Genomic DNA, 16,954 nt, shown 5'->3' with positions numbered 1-16,954 from the left:
GGGCCTCGGGAGGACTGAGCAGAGGCTGAGCCTTAAAGGAGCGGATATAGTGAAATGCCATCCAGGGCCTGCTTTATCAGTCACAGAGGGTTTTCCAATATAAACTCTGATGCAGGGTATTTGTTTAGACTACACGATGTAGGTCCTTTGAGACTTTGAAGAATGTAGTTTTACTTTTCATCACAGAATAGAAAGACCTCCCTCAAGTTTTCTGACCACTTCATTCTCAAAGCTCAGGTGGATGAGTCACCTCCACATAGAAGTAGAGGAGAGTGGATTCAGGAAGGACCTTAAAAGGAACCTAAGAAGGAAAGCCCAAGAGAGTTATTTCCCCCACCCCCATCTGCCTGTCTGTCTGTCTCCTCCATCACTTCCTTCTCACTTAAAAAACAAAGAAAGTGATAGACACAAGGGCAACTTGACTTACAAAGATGGGGGTGGGAGATGGCTGAAGAAATATAACAACTGTTTCAAAGTCAGGACTGTTTCCTGGGATGGTAACAAGCTTTTAACAAGGCAAGAGCGCCTTCCTAAAGCATCCAACAGGAGGGGGTGCCAGACATCCCCACGTCCCATCCAGTCTGCCCTTCCTGGGCAGCCATGTGTGAGCGAGTGCACTGAGTCAGCAGCTGAGCATCTCTCATTATGGCAAAGTCAACATGCTTGGTTTGCTCAGCCCTAATCTACCAGAGTCGGCCACTTCTGCCTGCATAAAACACAGCACTGCCTGAATAATACACAAGTCAAGCTGCCTCGGGCACGCTCGTGTGTTTACTTCCAGTTCCTTTACCTCTTCAAATGATACCCATGCAAGCCCACAGGCAGAGACTGCTTCTGGGAAAAGGTGACCAGGACACAAGATGAAGAGGCTCCCAGTAGGACCTGCGCACAGCTGTACTGCTCTGATCACTGAGGAGGAAGAGAACATCCAAGCTGCAAAACAACCCTGTGGTGGGCCTCTCACATGACAGATTAATGGAGCAGCTCCCCCAAGAGATGGGTAACCAGATGAGCAAGGCTGAAGTCGCAGTGGAAACCAGGCGTGTGAAAGCCAAGGCTGTGAGGAGAGAGCTCCAGGAGCAGGCATGCTTCACCGAGACGGCTCCAGGCCCACATGTGCTCCATGAGTAGAGAGGCCTCTGGTTTGGGATGTTTAGATTAATTGTCTGTTTGATACAACCTAAAATCACCTGCACAGACAGAGAACAGCCGAGATCAGGCTGTTGTGCAGGCATCTCTGTGGGGAACTGCGATTCCATGAACTGTTATGGGAGATCCTAGAAGAGAAGCGGGTGGCATTTTCCCCTGGGTTGAGACTGAATAAAAGAGAAAATGAGCTGAACACTGGCAAGCTTGCAGGTGTTCCTTCTCTTTCTGCTCTTGGCGGTCCTATTGCCTTGATTTCTCTGCAGTTATGAAAGAGCTTTGGGCTGCTGGGTGTCTCGTGGTCAGTGACTCCACACTGTGTCCTCTACCGGCTCTACAATTCGCTAACCAATGGACTTAACACCCACCACACCGGATGCCACTTCATGAAACTCTCGCCAAAGTTTCATTCAGTTGAAAGTGTAAAATGCTTAGTTGGACAAAAGCAGACTGAAACGGTCCCTAGGCCCCAGAGAGTAAGGAAGGACAGAATGCAGAGCTTGCATGCTACAGGCCTGGCCAACTGCTGGGCCCCAGAAGGGCAACCCCGTCTCTAGCTTTTGTTTACTAGAGCACTGTTCTTCAGGCCCCTTGCAAACACAAGCAATCCCAGTATGGCCCCTGCTGTGCCTCGTGAATAAACAATACAGATGCCCTAGTCCATGCATATCATTTCCCTGGGAACAAACCCAAAATATTTCCCATGGATGCTGAAAAAAAATGAAGTCAGTATTCTCCCTGCTTCCTAAATAACTGGCCAGAACCCTGTAGTGGGAGACTTCTGTGAAGGCCATTTTATTCTGTCCTAGAAAGCTCCCCAGTTTGGGGTCAAGAGCGAGAACAGCAACCTAAGAGAGAGGGAGATGATCTCAAGCTCTTACTCTAAGCAAACAAGGAGGTCGGGGGGAGGGAAAAAACAACAGCACAATGGAGCGTGACACTCATTATTTCCCAGCAAGTGTGTCGGTGAACACATAACCGGACAGACATTTTCCTGATCAGAGCCAGCCAAGAAAACAGCGGTAAGTACCCCTTCCCAGCAGAGTGACGCAGACACGGTCCCAGCACTGGGAGAGGGGATCCTGAGCTGAGGCTGGAGGACCGCACAAGCCTTCCTGTTAGGAAAACAGGACACAGGTGCCAAGTGGCTGCCTCTTCTAATTCAAAGAACAGGCCTTGGTTTAGGGCTGGTGTCTTCCCTTCCCCGGACACAGGAGTGACTCGCTGCCCACTGTTTGGGGTGTGAGGTTTCAGAGGCCCCTGGATGTCTGGTATTCCGTGGCAAGACAGCATGGTGGCCAGCTCAGCTCTGCTCCTCACACCCCTCAGTGTTCAGAACCCTCTCCCAGTTTGCTTCTGGACCTGGAAGATTAGTCTAAGATCAATGTTTTCCGTGGGCTGTGATGGGGGTCCTATCAGAGCGTACAGCCCAAGGCTCAGCAAAATAATGGACATTCTCAGTGGAGTGAGAAAGAGGTGTGGGACCTATTACAGCCTCAAAGGGGCTCTTCAGCTGACAACTAGAACTTAGCATTCACACAGAGTCACGTGGAGTGAAACATGCAGAAACACAGACACAAAGGGGCATGCACACAGGCATACACAGTGTACACAGAGACAGACAGAAACCAGACAGCAAAACCCACACACTCAGAGAGTAGGCAGGTAAAAAAGAAAGAAAGAAAGAAAGAAAGAAAGAAAGAAAGAAAGAAAGAAAGAAAGAAAGAAAGAAAGACAGACAGACAGACACAAGGGCCTGGAAGCATGGGTTCTCCTTTACAAAATACTTGAAAAAATTACAGATGTACAAGGGGAAAGAATCTGCATGCCCTATGGATTACAGTCCTCACGGTTATCAAGGACTTACTTAATGAAGGTACTTTTTGAACCTTACAGCAATGGCCTTACTTGTGTAATAAGAAAGAACTCTCCTTCCCTTCTTCTGTCCCTCCTTCCCATCAAGCCATAGCCAGGAATTCACCTCTTTCCACAACTCCTGGTGCTGAACAGGAACAGAGGTGGCTGCCCACTGGCTCCTCTCAGGAAGCTCCCCAGCTGACTGCACTTCTGGGGTCCCACCTTCCACTCCCAGGAGCACTTGTTCTCTTACAGCCCCCTCTGGACTCTACTGACACCGCTTGGCCTTCAGCTCTGGCCACAGGCTGTCACTTCCTTTTCCAAAAATTTCTTTAGTTTTCTTTTTTAAATTAGCACACAAAGTACTCGATTTTGTTACAGCATTTTTATAATCTGTTCTTATTGATCCTTTCCCCATCCCCTGTCTCCTTCCTGTCCCAACCCCTCCTCCTGCTTTAATGACACATGTATTCTATGATCCTCCCCCTTCATTCCCTCTATGCTTCCTGGTTTAAGTTCTGAGGAGACAGCATAGTTTATGGTATGCTTGACAGTTAGGGATAGTGCACTAGCTTAGATCAGGACTCAACTAGATCCAGTCACCATGATCTAGAAGAATCTGCATCAGGCAGCAGATCACAGGGACCTTGCTGTCAGGGATCTCAAGAGGATGCTGTGGACACAGAGGGGAAAGTCTGAAGGTAGGCAAGCAGGCCAGGCCCGAAGAGAAGCTCTGGGAACATGAACTAAGTTCATAGGCTGTCATCAGAATCCCTTCCTGCTCAGGGAGACCTATTCCTGCTCTATTAAGTCACTGATTGCACAAAGCCCAGTAAGGATTTGGGGGCAACTCTGCCTTACTCACAGGATACTCATTTAATCTCAGCCTCATCTAAACACCATAACAGAAGCATTCAGAATATATAATTACATGTTTGGAAGCTGTGCCTAGCTTCACTGGCACATGAAACTCCCCATCATGGACAGCTAGTCTGGCCATGAGGTGAAGGGTCACCCTTTGTCTGTAAGACCTGGTAGATTACCAAAAACATTTTTATCTAAACAACTAAGCGGGTTAACCAAGGTTTTTTGCAGAGACCAGAATACTCTGGGTGTAGCCGAGGAGATGGATAAATCATGTTATCCTACTGGGCAGCCATCCAGGAGTCAGTCAGCCGCCTGGCCAGCAGAAGGCCACAGGCTAGCATGGGCTCTATCCAAGGAAGAGCTGATCCCAGCCTTCCCGGCCCCAGCTAATCTTTGCTGCTTTCCTAAGGCTCAATCAGGCTGACTCTGGAGGAAGCAATAGTAAATCAAAATCTACAAACATGTATATCAAGTAGTAGAAATGCTTAAGAGATTCTATGTATCAGAGGGGCTACCTGCATCCTCAGCACTCTGGGAGCACCAACTGGAATAGATGGACCATTATAAAGAGAACAAAAGTAACTCTTAGCCAAGGAAGTCCCTCTGAAGGATATGAGGACTTCATCATATCCCTTCCTGGGGTTCCTTTGTCACCATCCTAACTAATCCCCCACCACCCTGCCCCAGTGCCAATCAATGTTTAGGTTCAGAATTGCTCTTCCCTGGGCACCTGAGAAGCACAACAGTCCACCTTGGTATGGGAAGGGCTCTCTTTCCTCCAGATACTGGCCAGGGATAAACCTGGAAAGCTAGGCAAATAATCATGGTCTGTAGGGAAACTGATGAACTTGAACACAGGACTCTGGGAAGCCTCACAGCAAACAAGTGTTCTCTAAGGTTGAGTACAGGAGGGAAGAAGCCTTCTGCTAGGCTCCTTCTATAGCTAGCTCTTCTGTAATAAGGTGGGTGGGTATCAGCCCTGTACTTAAACCAGGGGATGGGTAGTAACTAGGTAGCACTGCTGCAACTTCCAATACTACTGGATATGCCTCATGGCTTGAGTGCTTCTACAAGTACCTGACCACAGGGCATGTACACACCAGCACAAAGACTCCCTTTGTGAGTTACTAAGGATGGTGAGCTGATGACCGTGCCAGCAGATAAACTGGTTGTCAGGAGGGTGGGTGGATGGATAGAGAAAAGTGTAGATGGGTAGATAAATGGGTGAGTGGATGGATGGACCAGTGAGTAGGTAGCCAGATGGATATGTGGGTAGATAAGGCTGGATCAGTGGGTGGCTGAGTGGTTGGATAGGTAGGTGGATGGAGAGATGGGAAGGTAGATGGACAGATGGGTAGGTGGATGGACAGATGGGTAGGTGGATAGACAGATGAGTAGGTGGATGAACAGATGGATAGGAAGAAGGATAGATGGGTAAGTGGGCCAGTGGATGGGTAGGTGAGACGTAGGTAGGTAGGTGGGATGGTGAGTGGGTAGGTGGATGGTGGATAAAGGGGTGTCATGGGCACTGATTTTAGAAGAATGTATGATGAAAACAACACATACAAGAAAACAAATATTCAACGTTAATTCTCATCAACCTGTTGCCATGCCAATACAAACACCCCACACATTTGAAAAAATAACAATGGTGACCATTAATCCATTTAATTGCTATTTTTAAAAGTTAAAGTGCAGCTACTCTGGTTATAGATTGTTAGAAACATTTGTTTCCCTCCAGGAAGCAACGAGCCTAATCTTACTCCCTAAAGGAAGGCCAGCGATGACTAGGAAGGGGAGGGCCATGACTTTAACGACAAGGACTTCCAACATGCTGCAGCTCTTGTTTTCCACTGAAGAAACACAATACTGTCTCTCACATTATATCCAAAAGGCACGTTTCTTTCCTATAACATGCTTTGTTTTGTTTGAGATAGGGTCTATGGCAGCTCAGGCTGGTCTTGAACTTTCGACACAGCGATGAATAAACTTGACTGTCAGATCCTACTGGGTTCTGGGATTACATTCACATAGCAACATGCCAGCATGGCTGGGGATTGAACTCAGGACGCTGTGCATTTAAGGTAGGTACTTTTCCAACTGTGCTACATCCTCAACCCTCCTAGATTTCTATGTGGAAAAAAATTATCTTCCTGAGTGTTGGTGATCTTATTTTTCTTCCTTAAGAAAGAAACAATATTAGCCTGAGCTTGAATCATTGCTAAATCAAAATTTCCCATCTCTATTGACAACCTTCTTCATAGGAAGTCTAAATGTCCATTTTTGTTGTCTTCTATTCTTAGTGAGTGACATTAGGTCTGTCACGCCTTAGAAAAATAAGTTGTTTCTGAAATTAAGGATGTGGCTTTGAGGACAGCACTCACAATCTCGGGGTATTTCCATGTCCCATCCTCAAAAGGAAAGTCTTAGATGTTTCTTAAACATCTTTTTTGGCCCATTAGAAAAACCCATGGAAGCATGCATGGAAAACTACACTCACGAAATTTCCTATTTGCATTTAAATCTCTGCATTCACTGAAGTCAATGCATGAAATACAGAGGACTGACCCCGGCATGCTCACAGCCTGCTTGCCAGCAGAAATGGCAGCACTCCCTGGCTGGCACACTCTGATGGGGCCTTCCTGAGCCTATTACCTTGTGAGCTTGGCTCCAGAGTACAGGTCTTCACCTCTCTCAAGATCCGGCCCTACCAAATAACATGAGGGTTCCAAGGAAGGGGTCTCCTATTCCCTACCCGACCACTTCATCTTTATCATCAAGTCGCCTAACCCACCCAAGCACCCCCTATGTCCTACACTGCACCTCCACCCTGCGTGTTCTCTGCAAGAGTAGGGAAACCGAACAACTTAAGAGGTGGTTGTATCCTCAAAGACTTGGAACCCATTAAACAACCTACTACTTTGCATAGAGTTTCCTTGCCCTCAACTGATACAGACGGAGGTACAGATTCCCAGGCCAGGAGTCCTTGAGGTCCAGCAGCACCCCACTTTAGGTTAAGAATCCCTTGACCTTGAACCAGTGTCTCTCTTTAGGCAGGAGCCCCTGAGTTTGGGACGGTGTCCCTTCCGGGAATTCAAGGAGAGTGCTATTTGCAGATTACATCTATGTGAAACATTACCCCAAAGCCAATATTTGGAGTTCAGCCATCAGCTACAGACAGAGGCAGAGTGGTGGAAAATCTGAGGCATCTGCCACATTTGTTTCCGCCGAAGATCATGGACAGGTGGCCTTCTTGCTCTGCTCCTTCTGTTGGCAACAGGCTCCAGTCCCTTCCGAGGCCTGGTTAGTACCACAGCTTTGGTGGTTTCGTATTCTGTACTGTTGCTATTGCTATTAAAACATCTCCCAGCTGGGCATGATGCTGATACGTGCCCTGGTCTCTAAACAGGAAGCTGGGATGGGTCTTACAGACAAACAGTGCATCAGATTGAGTCAGGTGGGTTCCATTTTAGGAATAGGCTGCAGGGCTGTTAGCCACTAGTTCACTGTTAATGAATGGATTGTGTGCTCACACTAGGCATTTTCAAGCTGAAACACACAGAAACCAATCAGTGGATCTGTTGGTGTGACCACACTGCAACCAGTGACTGCAGAAACTCCACTGTCCTTTACAGGATTACAGAACCAAACCCTAAAAATAACCCAGACAGAGACACCCAGAAAATAAGCACTGTGCATTGTAGAAGTGTGATTTGGGTTTGTTAAAAAGTGGAAACAAAGCAATAGTCTGTAATAAGAACTTGGTTAAGTAAACTTGACAATTTTGTAGAAATGAAAACTGTGTTAGTTAACAATGAGAAGGCAGGACAGAGGGTATGGTCTGCTGTTATAGCTTGAGATCCTGGATTCAATCCCCAACATATGTACACAAATGTGCATGTATGTATGCATGTGTGTGTATTAGTTATTTTCCTATGGCTGTTATCAAATGCTGTGTCCAAAACAACCCATGAAGGAGTTTAATTGAGTTTATGGTTCCATAGGTTTACAGTCTGTGATGGAGGAGAGGACATGGTGATGGGCAGTGGGAGCAGCAGCCGAGAGCTCACATCCTGATCCACACATAGGAGCCAGAGAGCATCCTAGGAATGGCAGGAGGCCTTTAAAGCCTTGAAACTTGCCCCTAATGGCACACTTCCAAAAAGCTATACCTCCTAATCCTTCCCAAGCTACTGTGGACCAAGTATGCAAAGTATGAGCCAATGGGGGCCATTCTTATTTTAACCACAGCTACCTTATCTATCCATCTACCTATCTATATGTCTATGTATCTATCTGTCATCTATCTATCTATCTATCTATCTATCTATCTATCTATCTATCTATCTATCACTAGCTGACCAGTGAGCTATAGAGATCCATCTTTCTCTATCTCCCAATGCTAGCAAAGTTAATGATGTCCAATGCTATGCCTACTGCTGCAAACTCAGGTCCTCATGCTTGCACACAGCATCTATCTATGTATTCATCATCTTTCTATGTGGCTATCAATCATCTATCTATCTATGTAGCTATCAATCATCTATCTATGTATCTATCAATCATCTATGTATGTATGTATGTATGTATCTATCTATCTATCTATCTATCTATCTATCTATCATCACCTATCAACCTACCTGGGGAGACAGCTCCCAGGGTGCAGTGCTGAGCCAAGGATGAAGGATTCCCCACGTTACTTTCTCTCTTCTAGTCCTTCACCACATCGCCCATCATTTTAATAATCACCTGAAGCATTATTATGCAAATGACTGGGCAGTCATCCTATTGGAAGGGCACAGGTGAGGACCGGCACAAAGTCCACTGTCCCCTTAGCACAGATCACCCTGTGACATCTGGTGACCCTCTCCTAAGTCACAGCACACGGAGACAGAGAGACACACAACATCATAACATCCAGTGACCCTCTCCTAAGTCACAGCACACGGAGACAGAGGGACACACACACCAAGACATCTGGTGACTTCTCCCCTAAGTCACAGCACATAGAAACATAGGGACACACACACCATGACATTCAGTGACCCTCTCCAAGAAAAGGCCAGTGTTCAGTACTCTTCCACTTAGCTTCCCATCAAGATGTACACAGAACAGAAAATCAGTCAGTGAAAGGAAACCTAAAGCTGCCACAGCTGGGGAAGATAAGCCATTCGAAGACACTTCTGTCTGGGTACATGCTTGATCCACACACTTGGACTCCTGAAGCGGGGTGAAGCGTGTAATCAGAATTTACAAAGGCAGTGTGAATGGCAGTGCAGCGGCGTTACTTCCGGAGGCTTGGCGCCCCCTCCTCTCAGTCTCAAGGCCATGGAAGAGAGACAAGTTCAGGATAGACAGAAGACACATCCTTGGGTCTGCACCCAACGTGATGCAGCCGAAGGAACCAGGTGGTAAACACCATTTGGTTTACATAAACACCCTGTCTGTACAAATATCTACTCCAGTCTGTCTCCAGTCTGTCTGTCTGTACAAATACCCATACCATGCTGCCTTTTGTGGTTAGTAGGCAGCCACAGACAAAATGGGAGCCCCCGTCCTGGCTTGTCCCAACACCTCAAGCTTTAACAGGCAGGCTACCCACAGCTGTGGTTGGTAACCCCTGGCTTTAAGCAGAACTCCCAGCAGAAAAGCCGTGCAGCCAAGAACGTCTGTGTGGGAATTCGCATGGTGGAATGCACCAGGACCCTGCCACTGCATGTCGGAATAGTTCCTGCTAAACGGCCCAAAGACAAATGGGAAGCACCACGGTTGTTTCGAATTCTTTTCAAACTTGTGAATGTTAACTCAGCATTTTATTCTGAGCATGAATTCTTTTTACCACACCTTTCTGAAAAAGATTTTTAAAAAGGCAAAAAAAAAATGAAAGTCAAAGATGGCTGTTCATTCTTAAATGAGATTAAGTAACAGGTGAAAATCTCCCATCATTAACAACCCCAAAATGGATAATGCATGGGCAGCTATTTTCATGGTATTGAACCTCAGTCAAAACTGGAGATGAACCCGGAGAGATGGGAAGCAAATGAGGTGAGCATGCAGCTAGTCTAGCAGACTGCCCGAGAGAGAATGGAACACAAGGAGTGCGGAGAGACTAAGGCAGCCAAAACTCTGAGGACCGATGCCAGAAACACCAGAACACCCCAGGAGGCGGGGAAGAAGACTGTAGGAAGCTGCAGAGTGTAGAGCAGGGCCTGGGACAAAAGCATCCATGTGGCCCAAAGGCCACACTCACACTGGACCAAGGTGAACAGTGCCCATCGGCATCAGTCACACAGCAAAGGAGTCGTGAGGCATTCATTGGCTGTGCTGTCTAAGAGTCTCGCCCTGAAAGACTGGTCCAAGAGGGAGCCCTGCCTCCATTCCGGCTTTACCAATCTTAGTAGTAAGACTCAGGGTTGTGGGGAAGAGGTCACTTGACTTCCTGTAGCTTCTCTTAATCAGCAGAATAAAGCTGGGGTTGACAACAGTCCTCAGAAAGGTGAAGTTCATGATGTCTGGGATCTATTCAACAAAACATACCATGGTGCTGGAGGGTTCAGCTGATAAACAGTTGGCCAAACATGCATAAGGATCTGAGTTCAGATCCCCAGCAACCAGAGAAAAATTCGGGCATGGCAGCTCATGTCTGTAATCCCAGTCTCTAGAGGGACAGACAGGACTATCCCCTGGGACCTTCTCCCTAGTCAATCTAGCTAAATCTCACTGACTCTAGGGTCAGTGAGAGAGTTGGCCTCAAAAACTGAGATAAAGATTGAGGAAGACATTCAGCACAGCATCAGAGTCCATAGGCATAGACAAACACACATACACACAAACAAATAGGCAGACAAGAGCTTTCTAGACATTGGGAAAAGCATCATCACTGGGTCTATTCGACAAGGACTGTAATAGGAAATATCTCATAGCAGAAAGAAATGTTGATACACAGAATTGCAGGGCCCGGGAATGAATGGAGATGGTTTTCTGCTTATTTAAACCTTGAAGTGTGTTCATTTCTTTTAAAGGTGTGGTGGCATGTATAATTAAGAAAATTTAAAATACTAGAAAATTCTACCACAGAAGTCGGGCTAGGGAGAAAGGGGAGCAAACTGCTGTGACGTTCTCCTGTTATATGCTTAGCAGCACAATTTAAATATAAGCAGTACTAAAATAATATACAATGTAGCGACTGAAAGAGCAGATTCTCATCAAATAACCTGCAACACACAAAATGGAAAAATAATTTAAACGCATTAATTCAGAAGATAGGTTTTTAGAGTAACAAAGAACATATGGGACAAATAACAAGATGATGTAATTTCACTCATTATCAATTATCACATTAGATAAAATGGTCTAAATATCACAACAAAAAGGCAGAAATTTATCAAGATGCATGAAATGCAAGGTCCACCTGTATACTGCCTACAAGAAATGCACTTTGAACATAAACACACACAAAATTTTAAAGTACTATAGAAACACATATAACCCTAAGTGTCATAGTTAGGATTTCTATTACTGTGCTAATAGAAACACCATGACCAAAAGCAACTTGGGATAAACGGTATATTGCCCCTTTTAACTCTCTGGTCACACTCCATCACTAAGGAAAGTCAGGGCAGCAACCTAGAGGCAGGAACCTAGAGACAGGAATGGAAACAGAAGCCATGGAGGAATCCTGCTAACTGGCTTGTTTCTCATGGCTTGCTTAGCCTGTCTTTTTATACCAGTCAGGATCACCACCCAGGGATGGTGCTGCCCACATGGAGTGGACACTCCCACACCAATCATGGATTAAGAAAAATGCCCAACAGGCCAATCTAGTAGGAACATTCTCTCAAATGAGGTTCCCAAATGGTGGTACTCTGTGTCAAGTTAACATAAAACCAGTAGGGATAGAAAGCTAGCTAAGAAGAAGCCTGTCTACCAACCAGTAATCAACATCTTCTCTGGTTCCTGGTACGCCTCTCTGTCCTTGAAGCCAGTTTCCTGGTCTGAGATCATGGTTTGTTTGTGGAATAGCAGAGAGGTCTATCTTCCAATCCTGTCTAGAGTTTCTGCCTAAACTTGCCTGTGACCAGTAATTTTAAGTCGAATAAACCACTTCTTCCTCAAAGTTGCTTTTGATCAGTGTATTTGTCACAGGACCAGAAATGCAACTAGAAGATCGAGTGATAAGCAACCGGGTGGGAGATGGTGCGGGCTTCTGTTTTTCCATTCGATCACCAAGTCAAAGAAAGCACAAAGTACTGGAATCACCAACTTTGAAAGATGTTAAAGCCATCACCAGCGTCACTTCAAGCAACAAGAAAGCATCCTCTGCACTGCTGGAGTGCTGGGGTGTCAGGTGCACATGGTAGGTACACGGCATTCAGAGTTCCCTAAAGAAAACAGTCCCATCCTGAACCCAAGGATTCCTGGCTCACAGAGACTGAAGAGAATCCTAACAGAGTCAGCAGGGGTTTGAATAAGAATATACCCCTGTAGGCTCCAGCATTTGAATTCTTGGTCTCCAAGTGGCAGAACTGTTTGGGAAGGTTTAGAAGATGGGCCTTGCAGGAAGTATGTCACTGAGTGCAGGCTTTAAGAGTTAAATCCTAGCCAGGTGGTGGTGGCACACACCTTTAATCCCAGCACTAGGGAGGCAGAGGTCAGCCTGGTCTACAGACCTAGTTCCAGGACAGCTAGGGCTGTGACACAGAGAAACCCTGTTTTGAAAAACAAAACAAAACCAAAAAGAATTAAAACCCTTGCCTACTTCCAGTTTGCTCCCCCAGTTTCCTGCCTCCACTGCCATGCTCACCCCCCCCCATGAATTCTCATTCCTCAGGAACCATAGCCTGAATAAGCTCTTCCCCAAACTGCGCTGTCATGGGTTTACTACAGCAGCAGAGAGGTAACTGACACGGAGCCCCAGCTACTTAAGCACCCAGTCAAGTTAAACTGCTCTTAACCTGAGTTCACTAAAACAACGATATTCTAAAGGTATCATTTTCTTTTGCACCTCAAAGCCCACAAAGCTGTCACTGTGAAAACAAGTGGCTGTCCTGGATATTGTGAAACTCAAGAGCCCCCCCCCCCCCCATCACCCAGGAGGCACTAGAGGCCAGCGACCTGCAGACGCCTCTTCATTTCCTTAATTTCCTGATTTCTAAACAGTCTCTAGCTCCAGGCCTGGAGTCCTGACCTCCTAACACTATAATAGCCTTAGCTTATTTCATCCTTTTGAATCTGTTTTACTTTTCTCTTTATTTCCATGTACAGAGGAAAAGGCCAGTTTCTCCAACAGGTCAGGCAAGAGCTCCTACTCTGTCCATGGGACTATGCACAGTGTATGACGACTCTCCAGCTCTCTCAGTTTTATAGTCATAAAGAGATACGCTTTGGGCCTATGTGGCAATGTTATGCCTCTGACCTGTGCAGAGAGCACCTCTTATCCAGCCCGCCCAGCACCGCATACTTCAGATAAAACTGCTGGACTTGTCCTCAGTTTCTGGTCCACATCACAGGGAACACAGACTGCAGACAGGGAGTGAGCGAACGTGAGCTGAGCACAAACAAGCCGGCCCACAGACCCTGCACCACACTCAAGCTCTGGCCTCCCAAACTCCACAGCGAGGAAACCAGCCAGTCTCAGCTACCACCAACTGAGTCCATTAGCATAGGAGAGAACTGCAGGAAGTTCATTAGGATGGAGCCAAGTTTCCAGTCCAGGGTCCCAGGTGAAGGGATTATTTTCACACTATTTCCTTGATGTTAAAACACATTGAAGAGTGGGATAGAAAGGCTAAAGAAAAATGGAACCATCATGGTTTCCTCACAGGAAAGTCTTCCACGCAGAAACATGCAAGAAAAAATATTCAGAGGTCAAGGAAGTGATGTCACAGCAGAATAGACCCTCAAAGGGCATCCCAATGGTCTCAATGAATGCCACCCAGACCCAAGTCCCACCGAGCCCTGGGTGGACACTGAAGGTTCTCCTCTTTGGCCAACACCCAGGAATCCAGAATGAATACAGCAGCCTCCCAGATCTTGGCTGAGCTGTGAGCAGTGGTGGGAAAACACAGGGATTTCACGAACCTGAGCCTCCCTCAGCCCCGAGGCCAGGGACATCAGCTCTCATGTTATGGCCACTGAACATAACACAGAGAGCACATCCCAGCAAACGAGAGCCAAAGGTGTCCCCAGAGGACATGGTCAGGAGTCAGGGAATTTCCTGTAAACTTAGCGCACTACTGACAACGCCTTCTCCTCCAGTCTTCAGGCCTGGATGACTGTGTTTCCTGCAGGAAGGCGGCTGATTCTACAAGGGCAGCTGCAGCGAGCAGCTTTCTCCTAGTGCCTCATTTGGATATGGTGCTGGTCAATGACAAGCTGTGACACATACGTAAACAGCTATGACGAATGGGACAGGCATGCTGAACGGCAGAGTCCATCTCCATTCCTATGGGTCCAAGAAATGTCAGCATTTGGGAGTTTTACCCATGTGGATGAGCCAAGTGTGTATCCACTCCACCAGAGAGCTCTTCAACCTCCTCTGTCCCACAGGGGCCTGACACATTATCCCGTGTTCCACCGGGAAAGCTGATATCCCACAAGGCTGACTACAGGGATCGGGTCTTTATTAGAATCTATCTCAAGTCCAAACACAAAACAGGCCATCAAAAAATAAAGACTGGGTACCAGGCAGACGGACAGAGGCCCAGGAGGCCAGGTGGTGACTGCCCTGGGACCTCTGCATGGCACTTGGAGAAGTTGTCCCAAACTCCCAGCCTCAGTCATTCCTGCACTGGGGCTTCCTCCACACCACCAGTTTGTAACAACTCCCTGGCGCTGGAGAGGCCTGGAATGCCGAGTGGATGTTAAGTGTTCAGGCTCAGTTCCCATGACCTCAGCAATGGAGACTTCAGGGGACAGAAGAGGCTGTGAAGGGAACAGGGGTGAGGTGAGAAGCCCAGAAGAACAGGATCCCATGCTGTTTCTTTAGGGCCACTTCCCCAAGAAGGCCAGGGTGACGAGGTACAGAGGAAGGAAGAGCGTTAGGAGTGCTTCAGTGCTTCATTCAGGACGCTATGGGAAAATCAGGCAGCTTTCCAAGCCACACTTCCTAAGGAGGCTCAAGGCACTGAGCACGGAGAGGCACAGGGTACCACTGATGCCTTCCACCTTGACCTTACAGGCGCCAGAAAGCAAAGCCAGTACCAACCTGTACCATAAGGTGGCCTGAGAACACTCGGAAGCCCCAAACAATTTGCATTCTCCCTGGCCAAAACATAACCTCTGTGACGTTAGGAACAGAGAACCCGATTCAGTCTTTGGAGAAGATGAGAGAGACAGCCAGCAGCACACGCTGTGACAACGAGATGGTCCCGCTGACTTTGGAGGTGGGCTTCCGTAAGTTTACATCTGCTATGTCGGTGTCTACGAAACCATTGTTCTTTTGTCTCGTCTCTCAGCACTAGGACTCTTAACTCTGGGCCTCACAAGCTCTCCACCACAGAGCTACACCTTTGCCTCCAATGCAGAAAAATACAGAAAGTGCCAGCATGCACGTGAGAGCAGGGAGTGGTCAGAGAAGCAGAAAGCAAGCGGTGCTTTTGTGTGCTACTATCCCACTGGGCCACCCCACCCGTCCCAGCCGGGACCCAGACACAGAATGGGACTGACTTAGCATGTGCTCTGTCGTGTGCTCGCCTGAGAGAATCAGAGGTACCTTGTTACAAAATCTTACAGGAAACTTAAGACATCCGTGAAAGAGCAAGGTTTGAATTTCTGCAAAGATACCTTCTGGGGGAATCTTCCAAACACTGTCTCTGCTGTTTCTCTGAATACCTTACACATCCTCCCATTACCTGTAAACTGTTTTAAATTCTTAAGTTTATTTCTGTAGTGGGGGGTAGGCATGGGGAAGTCAGAGGACAACTTGCAAGAGTCAATTAATTCTCTCTTCCCACCATGTTGGGTCCTGAGAATTGAACTCAGGTTATCAAGTTTGGCTGCAAAGATCTTTAACCACTGAACTCAGGCCCCACATACATTTCTGGCAGCAAGCCAAGGAGAATGGAGGTCTCCAGTTCTGTTCAATAGCACTCCTTTTAAAACACTGCTGCAAAAAGCAATTAAGATTTGGGAACACATAGTCTGAGTATCTGACTTCGCCTAGATGTGAAAAATGGCTTCAGGGTCCAAGTTTTGGCCATTGACTCACTACAGAAATCCCCCGCATTTGGAGACGGTCCATCCTGGCCCGCTTTAAAAGTTTATTGCTTTAGGGCTCGATGTTGGTCCTCTCAGATACAGCCTTGGCTGACCATCCACCCCCTCTGGAATGGAAGCCTTATTTAGCTCTCCGGAGAATTCTGCTAGGCATTCCCACCCTAGCCTGGCCCTGCTGCCGCCGCTGGCACAATCTCTACCAGAGGAAGTAGGACACCCATGCACTTTCAGAAGTGAGAACGCTGCCCGCCCACTCCGTGAATCGGTCCCTCGGATTTTTATAACTTTCACAGGCTCCTTGGGGATGCCAAAGTCCTCCAGCCCAGCCACAAAAAAAGTGAAAACTCTTTTTGGAAAGCAGAAGCGCAGCTGCAGGGCCCTGAATTACAGTTGGCCCCTGAAATGCACGCCTGCCTCCGCAGAACCAAACCTCAGAGCACACTGAGGCCTGCAGCCAACTCTGGCCCCTCTCCCTCAGGACTGGGATTACTTCCGATCTGGGTCTTGCAGAGAGGCAGAAGTGCAAGATTCCAGGTGAAAGTCAAGTGTCCAGGAAGTGGGGGGCCTTTGCTCTATGAAACAGACCAGCTGGGAGTAGAAACAGCTAGAGGGGCCCCACGGGCTGCCCAGAACATGGTCACCTGCACAGTGGTGGGTCCTCCATGGCACCCTGGATATCAGGCTCCCTCCAGGCAAAGAAAAAAAAAAAACCTACAAAGTGGTGCACCCGACAGGGTCCTCAGGACACCCAGCTAACTTGAAGGCTCTAGCGCAGAAGTTGACGGGAGTATACACTTGGGGCTAGTGGCACCGCGGGACGCAGAATCTGCGGGAGAGGTTTCCTTGGCACAGGGTTGTGTGGGGTGGG

The 16,954-nt window shown here is 47.3% G+C and overlaps 1 protein-coding gene across 2 annotated transcripts in view; it reads right to left on the bottom strand.

Moving 5' to 3' along the window:
- Window positions 1–16,954, bottom strand: part of Pxdn (peroxidasin) — a 75,293-nt gene that overhangs the window by 57,519 nt on the left and 820 nt on the right. The gene's annotated exons all lie outside the window — the stretch shown is intronic.

The sequence above is a fragment of the Microtus pennsylvanicus genome, chromosome 8 (genome assembly GCF_037038515.1).
Source record: "Microtus pennsylvanicus isolate mMicPen1 chromosome 8, mMicPen1.hap1, whole genome shotgun sequence".
Classification (NCBI taxonomy): domain Eukaryota; kingdom Metazoa; phylum Chordata; class Mammalia; order Rodentia; family Cricetidae; genus Microtus; species Microtus pennsylvanicus.
Note: the sequence above shows the minus strand (reverse complement) of the source record. Positions and strands in the feature narration are given on the sequence as shown.